Raw genomic sequence first — 10,932 nt, forward strand, 5'->3', positions numbered from 1 at the left:
TACCTGCCTGGAATCACCCATCAAGCAGAGGTCTCCCCTGAGCAGTGTACAGGAGCACCCAGATCTCACGACCATGTTCGTGTTTTCTGTCTGAAATTCAAGTGTTTGAGGAGTTTCATCTTTTCCCCACAGTGCTCCTTTCTTTGTGTTCACTATGGAGAGCCATTTGTCACGGTATCTCCATTTGTTTGTCTTTCACTAGGTTCTTCTTCATTTGACTCATAATATTCTCAGATTTTAGCTAAATCAGCCATGTGGCCTCTGCAGATTCCTCTAACTCACTGTTCACATCCTCTTTCAAATTCCCAAGTATTTCATATGTTATGCAGGTCATCTGTTGAAGCTTAATATTCCTGAACATTTTAGCATTTCTCATCTTTTTCCATCCTGAAGATTGGTTTCTCAGTCCTACCCTGCTTGCTGTATCATGGCCAGACTTGTAGCAGTAAGAAGATTCTGTATTTTTATATCTGCTAAGAAAGGACTTCCTCAAAGGCTTTTTGAATGATTGATTGTGTTATGTTGTCCTTTATCTTTTCTTTATTTCTATTTTTATATCGATTGACCAATTAAACCTGTTTGCCAGCTGCAAGCACAAGGTTTTACTGGCTCTTGGTTCTCTGGATTGCCCAGGAAACTTATTTTAATCCGAAAAATAAGCCTCCAAGCCAAACCCAACCAGAAAACAGAACAGAACACTCAGCATTTTGTGTATCTTTAACCCTATAGCACAAAATCAGGTTTCAGCCGAGTGGAACAGGATAATTTTTATGTGCCATTTGGTTTGGTACCTACTATTTTGTTCACCAGTTTGTCCTGGTACTTTCTGTCCTTACAAGTCTTCATCATTGCTCCCAGGCCCAGAACTGCCATGTCTTCAAATTGACTGCAGAGGCAGTTGCCATTAAGAAGTCGTGTAGCTTGCTAGCAATGCCCTGAACTGCTCACTTTAAGCACTCAAGGGATCAGCTCTTGCGTGGTCACATTTCCCTCAGGAGCTGGAACCAGTAAATGCATCAGTGCTTAAATGTGTTGTTTGCTCCTGGGAAGCCACAGTTTTAGCACTGTGCATATGATGCCCCAGGTGCATATTTTTCTTTTAACGTTGGCTATTTGATCTTCAAAACCCTTCTGACGTTCCTCTCATCCACAGCCAGCTGCAATCCTTTGTTTGCTCTTTCTCCCAAATGTTCCAGGATTCCTGTTTCACCCAGCAACCTTCCCCAGTTTCCCAGTGCTTATCTTTTGCCATCCTGCTTCCCACCCAGTTTATCACTTCTTCCTGAAGCTTTCTCTGCCTTGCAGCCTCCCTAGGGACTCACAGCTCATTTCACTTACCAGCTGGGATGCACAGAGCCATTTGAGAATGGACACATCCACACAAGAAGAAGCAGGCACAGCATTTAAGGGTGTATTCGTAGTCAGGCCAGACAAGCTTTTCCCCTGTTCAAGGAAAAGTGCTGCAGGGGTGTCTACGGGAGGAAGCAGCTTCTATTTGGTGTTTGCAATGGTTCTGCTCTGCGGAAACATCGCTCGTGCACACTGCTCCACTACAGTGCTGTTTCAGCATCCTGGGCTCCTTCAGACCTATTCTAAATAGAATCATAGAATCATAAACTGGTTTCAGTTGGAAAGGATCTTAAAGCTCATCCGGTTCCAAACCCCTCTGCCACCGGCAGGGCACCTACCACTAGACGGGGTTGCTCCAAGCCCTGTCCAACCTGGCTTATAACTTCTCTGGGCAACCTGTGCCTGTGCCTCACCACCCTACGTCCCTCAGGGGTGTGGGGAGACAGTGTTTTGGAACAGTTTGTTGAACAGGGTCACCCCCCTCCAAAGAACATTTACATAATGAGAGCTCGTGGATCTGTTACCACAGGCTGCATATGCTTCGGCTTCTTTTGACAGGTTGTTTCTGGGCCGTCTCATGTGTGCCATATGTGAGAGCCATTTGTTGCTGGTAGCACACTTCTTCCACACGTAAGGGGCAAACAGCTCTAGCGCCAGAGCCAATCTTTCTGTCTGTGACCTTCAAGCTCAGTCAGGGGTCTGAAGGCAAATACAGTGGATTTCCAGTGATCATAATGCCTTTGTTGGACTCCTGTCCCCAGACCTTGCCTAGGAACACTAGTTGACAGATTTGCTTGATGGTAGCAGCCATAAATTCAAGTCTTGTTCTAACCAGCTGTTGAGACTTTACTTCTTTTATTATCAGCATCTGCTGTTCATTTTTGCATAGTAAGGCCCCTCCATTGGCAATTTTAGCAGTTAGCCTGACAAAAAGTATCATCTGCATACATCTCTCTACATTCTCTCTGTTAATCAATGGTAATTTGTCAGTAACCACTCATTTCCTACCAAGACCTCCCTGTTCTGCCATGGACTGTCTTTGTGTGTGTGTGTATTAAACTCGAGTACTGCATTTCAGGAAAATACAGTAGTATTTCAGCACAGCTGTGTAAAAGTCCAGCTGACTTCTCTAGAGCTACATTTTGCTGAATGCTTCCCTGCAGGAACTGGTGAGCACTGGAGCAGTGCCCAGAGGTGATGGATCAACTCCACCCTACGACATTCCCAAGACCCACATGGACCCTAAGCAATCAGCTCCAGCCTTGAAGGTGATCCCTTGTACTGCTGGGGGCTGCACTGTGCAACCTCCGCAAGTCCCTTCCAACCCAGCTTGTTCTGCTGTTCTATGGTCCTGTGCTCTTGGTTTAGTGGACAGACTTGATTTGAAATGAGGTCTCGTCTACCTCAGAGCATAGCCCAGAAATTAACCTAGAGAGACAGAAAATTACATCAGCTTTTTGTAGTTGGTTGGCACGTTACAAAGGACATATCAAGGAAATACCCTGCTTCATGATGTCTGCCTTTTCAGACTAAATCTGATGTAATGTGCTTTTCTATGATCTTCAGGAAAGAATTGGGATGAGTACGGCTCTCCTTTCAATGTAGTTCACAACAGTCAACAGTATTGCCCTGTTATCATAGCACTACCAAAGCAGGCTGTGGTACAAAACGTTAATGTTCTGCCCTGTGCTCAGGGTACTCAGAAAAACAGTTTTCAGCAGTAGGACTACATTATCCCTGCTATTTCTTCTCAGCGGGAACAGCACAATCTCTATAATAGCATAATCAGAGATTTTGTATTATTTTAACCCTGCAAGCCCTTTCGTATGACATCAATTCTTAATAGAGCATGTCACTTCCATGGCCTCTTGCAATTTGTCACAGGAAACATTAAAGAGTTAGGATTGAGCTAAAACAAAGAGCTAAAGAGTTAGTTCTTATTTGAGGGTTTTGAGTGAGGTACTGTGTGAGCTTTCCCAAGCAACGACTGTGAAAAGCAGAATAACTGCGATGGCCATAGGCAGCAAATAAATGGTTTGTCAGTTGTGATAACTGCTGTTGTTATCTGACACCTTTTTCCAGGCTTTCCTACGGCTCACCTTTTTTCTGGTGCAATTTCATCGCAGTGGTGCTTGAAAAGGCTTATTTTCCTTTTTTTCAGACTGAAACCCCAGATTAACTGAGTTGTTTCTGTTATTCACTAAACACTGAAGACCTCCTGACAGGGAAGTTAGATTCAGTTGCCTTAATGTTATCTCTGACTGTCTTTAAGATGGTCTAGAGCATTGGAAACATCTCCAAGGGACTGGCTGACGTGACATGGAACCTACTGCACGCCCATGTATTACGTCTCTCCACAGACCATTTGCTTTGAGATGGTCTCATGAGCCATCTAGAACAAAGCAAACAACTTGCTATCAACACCTTCAACTAGCATTTCTTCCCAAAGGGGAACTTCCCAGCCTCCTTGAAACAATCCCAGCAGGACTAGTGCCTCACGGTCTGTCGTTCCTTTCATACCAACACTTCCTTTCTGGAATGAACTAACTGAGAAACTGAATCTCCTGAGCCCCCTCATTTTACCACATACCAGCTGGCAATGTCTTATATCCCCTCTGGGCACACTGCTGGGGTGGCACTTATTCACGTGGATGGACATCTCCTGGCCAAAGTCGAGGGAAACATGAGCTTTCCTATGCTGTCTGTAACTAGATAACCCTGCCCTCATTTCATTTCATTTCATTTCATTTCATTTCATTTCATTTCATTTCATTTCATTTCATTTCATTTCATTTCATTTCATTTCATTTCATTTCATTATTTCATTATCATTTTCTTTCCAGGAAATGAAGATGTTCTAAAATTGCTCAGATCTGCCCTTTCTATCTGAAATTCATAGTTGTTATATACAACTCATGCTCTGCCTCTAGAGACAATGTAACATTTACAGCTGAACATATGACTTAACGAAAACAAGAACAATTCAGTCCTGTAGATGACTCACATTACTCGTGTACTGCAGCTTACTTCAGTTAGGAATGCAGCATTTTGAAACACAGGACACAATTCACCAGCCTTGTACCGTCTGTAGTGTTACTGAAGCAATGGTATGGTGTGGTGACACAAAAAAACAAGGTGGAGGCTCCTTTCTACCATAGCAATCTAACATTAACAATTTCATCAGCAGTTTCAACTCAGTTCTCATTTATCCTCTGATTTATGACAAAGTTGAACTAACAGTAAGGTTATTCCTACTGCATTTTGGCAGATTCCACTGAATTAACTTGGACTACAGTAAATGAAAAGCACTAGCAATACTTGATGACTGCACGTAGTCAGTATGGGATATAGTGACTATGTTGTTAACCCACTGCATCTGGTTTAGCTTCAGTTAAATGTGTGCACATGGTTGCCTCATTGCTAAATGCAATACTTTGATGTCTAAATAGCCAGAAGTTGGCAAAGGTGCATTGAGCACCTTTAGTCTCAGAGAGCTGTGTCTGTACATTGTTGAAGGCATTCCCCTGGGGGTGATCCCAGAACCAGAAGAAGGCTAAGGTTTGACTCAGCTCTGGAGCTTAGCTCAAAGCAAGGCTAGCTTCAGGGCTAGGTCAGCTTGCTCAGGGCCTCCTCAGCCAAGTTCTGAAGATCTCCATGGTTGGAGACCCACAACCTCACTGGGCACCTTGCCTCAGTGCTCAGCTCCTCATAAACTGGAGTTTCCCTTGCTGCACCTTCTATCCTTCGCTACAGTCCCACCACTTTGCCTGGATAAGTGGCTTTGTCTTTTCTATTGCCACCTGGTACCAGAAGACAGCAATTAGATCTCACCTACCATTTCTTCTCCAGGCTGAACAAACCCATTTTTTCCCACCCTCACAGGCCATGGGCTCCAGCCTCCTAACCACATTGGTGTTCCCTCACTGGTGGACTTTTAGGCAGAAAAAGAACTCAAAAAAAGAATGAAAACTTCTTCTGTTTGCTAAAGTGAATGTAAAAGAAGACATGCATCTAAGGAAGAAATATGTGAAAACTGAGATTCAGTTTGGCAAGAGAAGTACAGGATATCAAGAAATCACTGTACTTTGTTCTTACCTTATTGAACAGCCTGAAGAAAACACTGATAAATAGATTCAAGGCAAAGGAATGCACAGTTGATTTAAAGCTCACTGCCTATTACTCCCTTTGAATCTCTCCTCTCTAAACAGTAATTAACGTATCTAAAAAGACAAACTATCCCTTTAAACAGGTGGGGCTGTTCATGCACATAGTCTCAGTGTAAAGGTCTGAGGGACCAGAGAAAGAATGAGATAGAGAGTAATGAAATGTTAGACCTAATGGAATAAATAAATTAGACATCTTCAATTTAGACAGCCTTGATAAGCATTATCTAAGAATGCCTAGAGATGTGGCTTCTGCTGTCTCAGAAAGCCTTAGTAGTCATCTGAAAAACTGAGTTATGGGAGATTAGAAAAGAGCAGATGTCTCTGAAAGGCTGGAAGAAAGGAGCTGGGAAATAACGGAACAATCAGCTTAACTTCAAGGCTGTCAATCTGGCACCTTCCACAAGTGCTCAAGTATTTTTACCATAACAATAAAAAAATACAGATCCAGGTAATTTAAGCTGATTTTGCAGCAATCAATTTAAACTTCACCCTCTTGCAAATGTATTACTGAGGTGTAGAGGAACACCTATTTCTAAGACCACTTCAGATCAGATGAGTGTACTTGTCCCTGTACACTCAAAACAAAACCAAGCCCTGAAAGCTAGGAAATGACAGGATATAGAAACATGTATGAAAAATAAGCTTACTATAAGCACCATAAGGTCTGTGCGTATGCAAATGACAGATCTGGCACTGCAGAACTCAAGGAGGTGTTATAATGTCCATAGCAGCAGTTAAAGTTTCACAAGAAAAGTGGCAATGTTCAACTGTTTTGGAAAGTGGGAGCTTGGTTTCTTTTTGTCCTTGTGAACAGCCATTCAGGACGAAGGTGTCAACTCCCTGCTTCTGTGGATTCGTGCTTAAGATCCTATAGGTGCTAAGGAATTACATTACAGAGAAGAGAGGGAACTTTCTTCAGAAAAGGTGGATACATGAGCCACTAAGAGGTGGCTCCACATGTTATCTGTGAGCGAAGGTGCAAATACCAAGAGGGAGGAGCTCCTCTTTCTCTGCAGTTTAGAGAGGTTTTTCATCAGTGTGACAGGTAACCTGTTGCTAAGAGAGACCTGTGAGCACTGTGAGTGCCTTACACCAAATGGTGCACATACTCTGGCTACCTGGGCTATCCAGAGGCCTCTTAGCACCAGCCCAAACCTCAGAAAACACAGTATCTTTCTCCCATCATTCTATCAGTTACATTTTCTGTTGAGTTTCTTTCTTTTCTAGGAGGGGGAAGAAGTTGGGTGGATTCAACCCTGCTCAGGATCAGAAGCTGTGCAATGTGAAATCCTAACTTGCAGGTGTAACAGGATTTCAAGTTAAGGTGGAGAGCCCCTCTCAGAAAGCCAGACAGGACCTCAGAAGAGGGGATGAGAAGCAGTTTGCACTGCTGCCTCACTAGGGACTGTCCCCAAGAGCAGATCCATTACACACAGACCCAGACAGCAAGACTCAAAGCACTCAAACACTGCCTGCAGGACATATGTGCGTAGGCAGTGGACGAAGCTGGGAGCTTCTGGCTGTTCCTTTTTTATCATGATGTAGTCATGCCCTTTGGCTCCACTCTATACTGCAGTCAGAGATGAGAAGCATCTTTTCTGCCTCCATAGCCCATGTTTCTAGAACAATGTATTGCTTCTCTAAGTGGAGATCATGTGGCATTCCCATGAGTTCCAGGCCTTTTCTGCATTAGGAGATAAGTATTTTGAGGTGGAAAAGAGGTATGCAGCTTTGCATTAAATATGACCCACACATTAATTATAGTTTTTAAACTCGAGTAATTTACATTCTCATCACGAGTGTATCACCACACAAAAAGCCCTTCAGCAACGGTTACTGAAAAATCTTTGCATTTCATTTCATTTTCTCTTTCAGTTCAAGAGAACTTTGCGCAGTGCTGGCTGTATCTTCTTGTGCAGTCAACTGGCACATTTTGAACAGCTGCACAGATTTGTGCCATCAAGAGAAAAGCGATCTGAAAAATCAGAATATGAAAATGAAGTTTCAAGGCATGGAAATCCACCAAGAATATTCCAGAGAAAATGCAGCAGCATACACTTCCTGAAACTTAAAATGCTCATGAAGTAGCTAAGGGTTTCAGGACAGTGATTACTCCCCTCTATTCGCTGTTTATGAGGCTGTATCTGCAGGACTGTGTCAAGCATAGGGATAGGTTCCCTATTAGATTTCCCAGTGAACTGGAGATGGCTAGGAGGGTGCAATCTATGATGGATGAGATGGGGAGAAGAGGGCTGGGTCTGTGTAGCCTAGAGAAAATGGTTAAAGGAGTTTCACCTGCTCTCTTCAATACTCCAAGCGGTTACAGAAAAGATGGAGCCAAACTTTTCCCAAGGGCGCACAGTCAGTGATAGGACAAGAGGAACAGGCAGCAATTGTAGCAGGGAAAATGGGAACATGAAAAAACTTCTTCCCCATGAGAATGGCTAAGGGCTAGAAGAGCTTGTCCAGGCAGTTGGAGCATTGTTGGAGGGTGCTTGAAGCACTTGAAAATTCCTAAATTTTCAAGACGGAACTGGACAAAGCTCAGGGCAAACAGGCCTGTTTGCTGGGAATAACAGAACTGCTGTTGTACCCACACTGCTTCGCTGGGCCTTGTTTGCAGGATTGGTCCTGGAAGGGCAGCAGGGCAAGACCATGTGCCAAGCTCAAATCCAGCAGCAACGTGGCACAAACACACTGCTGCTTGCTTTCCAGGGTGGAGTGTTGCCACTGGAAGAAATGCAAGCACTGATTTCCCTATGCTGCAGCCCCAGACAAGGATTGTTCCAGGAAATAACCTGTTTTCTTTCACTGGCAAGGCTAACTCTGAAGTTTTTAGGTAGGAATTTTTCAAGGGGTCTGTATACACTGAGAAGTCTCATTGGCTTCTAATAGCACTCACACATTTAAGAGAAAAGTAAATCACTTCAGTGGCCCTACACTACTGTATATTGATTTTGCATCAATCTAAAGTATGAAAATTGTAACAGCCTTCCAAAGCAATTACTACCTTTAGATAAATACTAAAGAAAGAGCTACAAAGGAATATCGCATGTGGTGTTTTCCTTCCTTTTCATTCTAGGCTTTTCAGTCAACAGATTATCTTCTGAAGGCTCCAGCTGCTTCTCCTAAGGACACCTCTAAGTAGAACATAATCACACCATTTAAATGCAGGAAACTTTTTCTTGCTCCCCCCTCTATCACATACAGAACCCCCCACCATCAATGCAAACCTCTAGAGTCCTTTGTTTCTGAAAACCAGCAATGCTAACTACAGGAATCTTAGGACTTTAAATCTTTAACAGGGACTGCTCACAAGGATGGACTTGGTGAACTTTAAACCTAGTGATTTTTAATACTTTCTCATTTTCAAACTTAACTCGATTGCACATTAATTCTCTTTCACCTTTCGTTTGCAGCAACCCGCATGCAAAACCACCAAAGCAGAGGTTCCGCACCAACTCCAAAAAGAAGTCATAGATAATGCAGGACAACAGAACTATTCCAAGGGTTTAAAATGATGCAGATGCAGGCTCTTACTCTAGGACAAGTTTAAGTTATACCCAATTCCAGTCAGTTTATGATCCAATAAGCTACTTTACTGTCCAGATAAAATCTTTCTACTCTCATTTTAGTCTGCCAGTGGTAAGCTCAGTCCATAAGAAAACAAGATTTCTTAGTTTTCTGTAACATTCTTAGCTTTTGGTGATTTGTCTGGATTGTCTGTACCACAAGTATTCATATCAGCTTGTCATAAACTTGTATCCTTAGCAGAGCCACTGACTGAAACAAAGCTTAAACTGCTGTTGAGGCACATCAGTAGATACAGGCATAATTCAAAAACTAATTCTGGTTTCTTCACACGAGCTTTAACACTTGACCTTCTCGTAAATTATGGAGATCATTACAGCATAAAAAGATTAGATGGATTAAAATCAAGTTATCCTCAGGGTTGAGTACTGCAGACTGTGATGGTGATGAGGACTTACAAGATGATCCTGGTTTTTCACTTCAAATGCCAGAATAAATGCAATGATGTTTCATGCCTGAAGTTTCAAGTTGCTATTATTTTCTTCCTCATACACCTGTCAGAATTAGAAATTGTACTCTGCATATACCTCGACTGAAAAGAAATTTCTCCTATGCTGCTCTTCAGCCTAAGGGGCTGCAAAAAGGCACCTGTCCAATTGTAGCTCCTGACTGAAAGAACGAACTCAGACGTTAGCAAAGTCCAAGGGCAAGAAATGATGTTTTATTAACCTATTTTACAGACTCTCAAGAGGAAACGAGTCCTGTCAATGGGTCTTCACTGCATGAGACTAGTATCTCATCAGAGGACATGGCATTATTTCACTTTTACATCTCTCCCTCAAGAATACTCCCCCTCTGATAAAGTAGTTCAAGGGCAAGCATCACAAAATGCTGTAGCAAGGTACAGCAAATGGATCCAAGCCACATAAGGACGTCATCGGTAAAAATAAACATGGTGAAACTCAGTTTGACAAGCAACACAAATATTTGCATCACCATGTGATTGGTACTGTCCTACAGAAGGACAATACCTTGTACCAAGGGTCGCTTTCCTTTCAGGTCCACCTGATACAAGTACAAAGTGTACTGCTGAAACCAAGTCACAAAGGATGGAATTTATATTACAAGTTTCTGAGGTAGCCAACTTTTTTTTTTTAAGTCAAATTAGGTAAATTACCCTTCTGCACCTAAATAACTTCTTTTAGACATTTACTATACAACAGTATTTATACCTCCACAGGGCTTTTTAAACTGTTATTTCAGCTATAAACAAGTATGTTGCAAAAATTAGAGATGACTCGCACCTGAAGAAATGATGGAGAAACAGATGACTGCAACAGATTTGAGGGAAGTCACAGACTTTTAAAACAGGCACATTTCAAGGTACAAGTCTCAGGCATGCTCAGCATAGCTGAAGATCTAGTAAACAACATTCACTAGCTGCACCTGTGAAGCAATTTGTCACTCTGAAGAAGAATTTCAGACATTAGTCTCCGGCAAAATGCATTCTGCATTTTTGTTTCCAGATACATGGTTTTATTAACCAGGTTCTCAGTTATTTATCCTATACATGCATTTGTATGCATACTCACGCTGATTCCCTTACCCATTTAAGAACCTGTGTAAGTAGTCATCAGACTGGGTGGTAGATGGAGTAAGCAAATATTAAGAGAAAACTGTTCTTCTAGAACTAATGTGTTTTGAATGAAACAGGTGTTTTCTTCTGGAGGAATTCTTGACCAGTTACACAGGTAGTTTGTTTGTACATACCACTATTCCATTTCAACTATGGGCTTTAGCTTTTACTGGTGCATGTCTGTTGCCAGCAACAGACACAGAAACCCACCAGTAATACCGAGCTTAAAATGGTAAAAAGAAGACACAC

This window comes from Melopsittacus undulatus, chromosome 1 (genome assembly GCF_012275295.1).
Source record: "Melopsittacus undulatus isolate bMelUnd1 chromosome 1, bMelUnd1.mat.Z, whole genome shotgun sequence".
Classification (NCBI taxonomy): domain Eukaryota; kingdom Metazoa; phylum Chordata; class Aves; order Psittaciformes; family Psittaculidae; genus Melopsittacus; species Melopsittacus undulatus.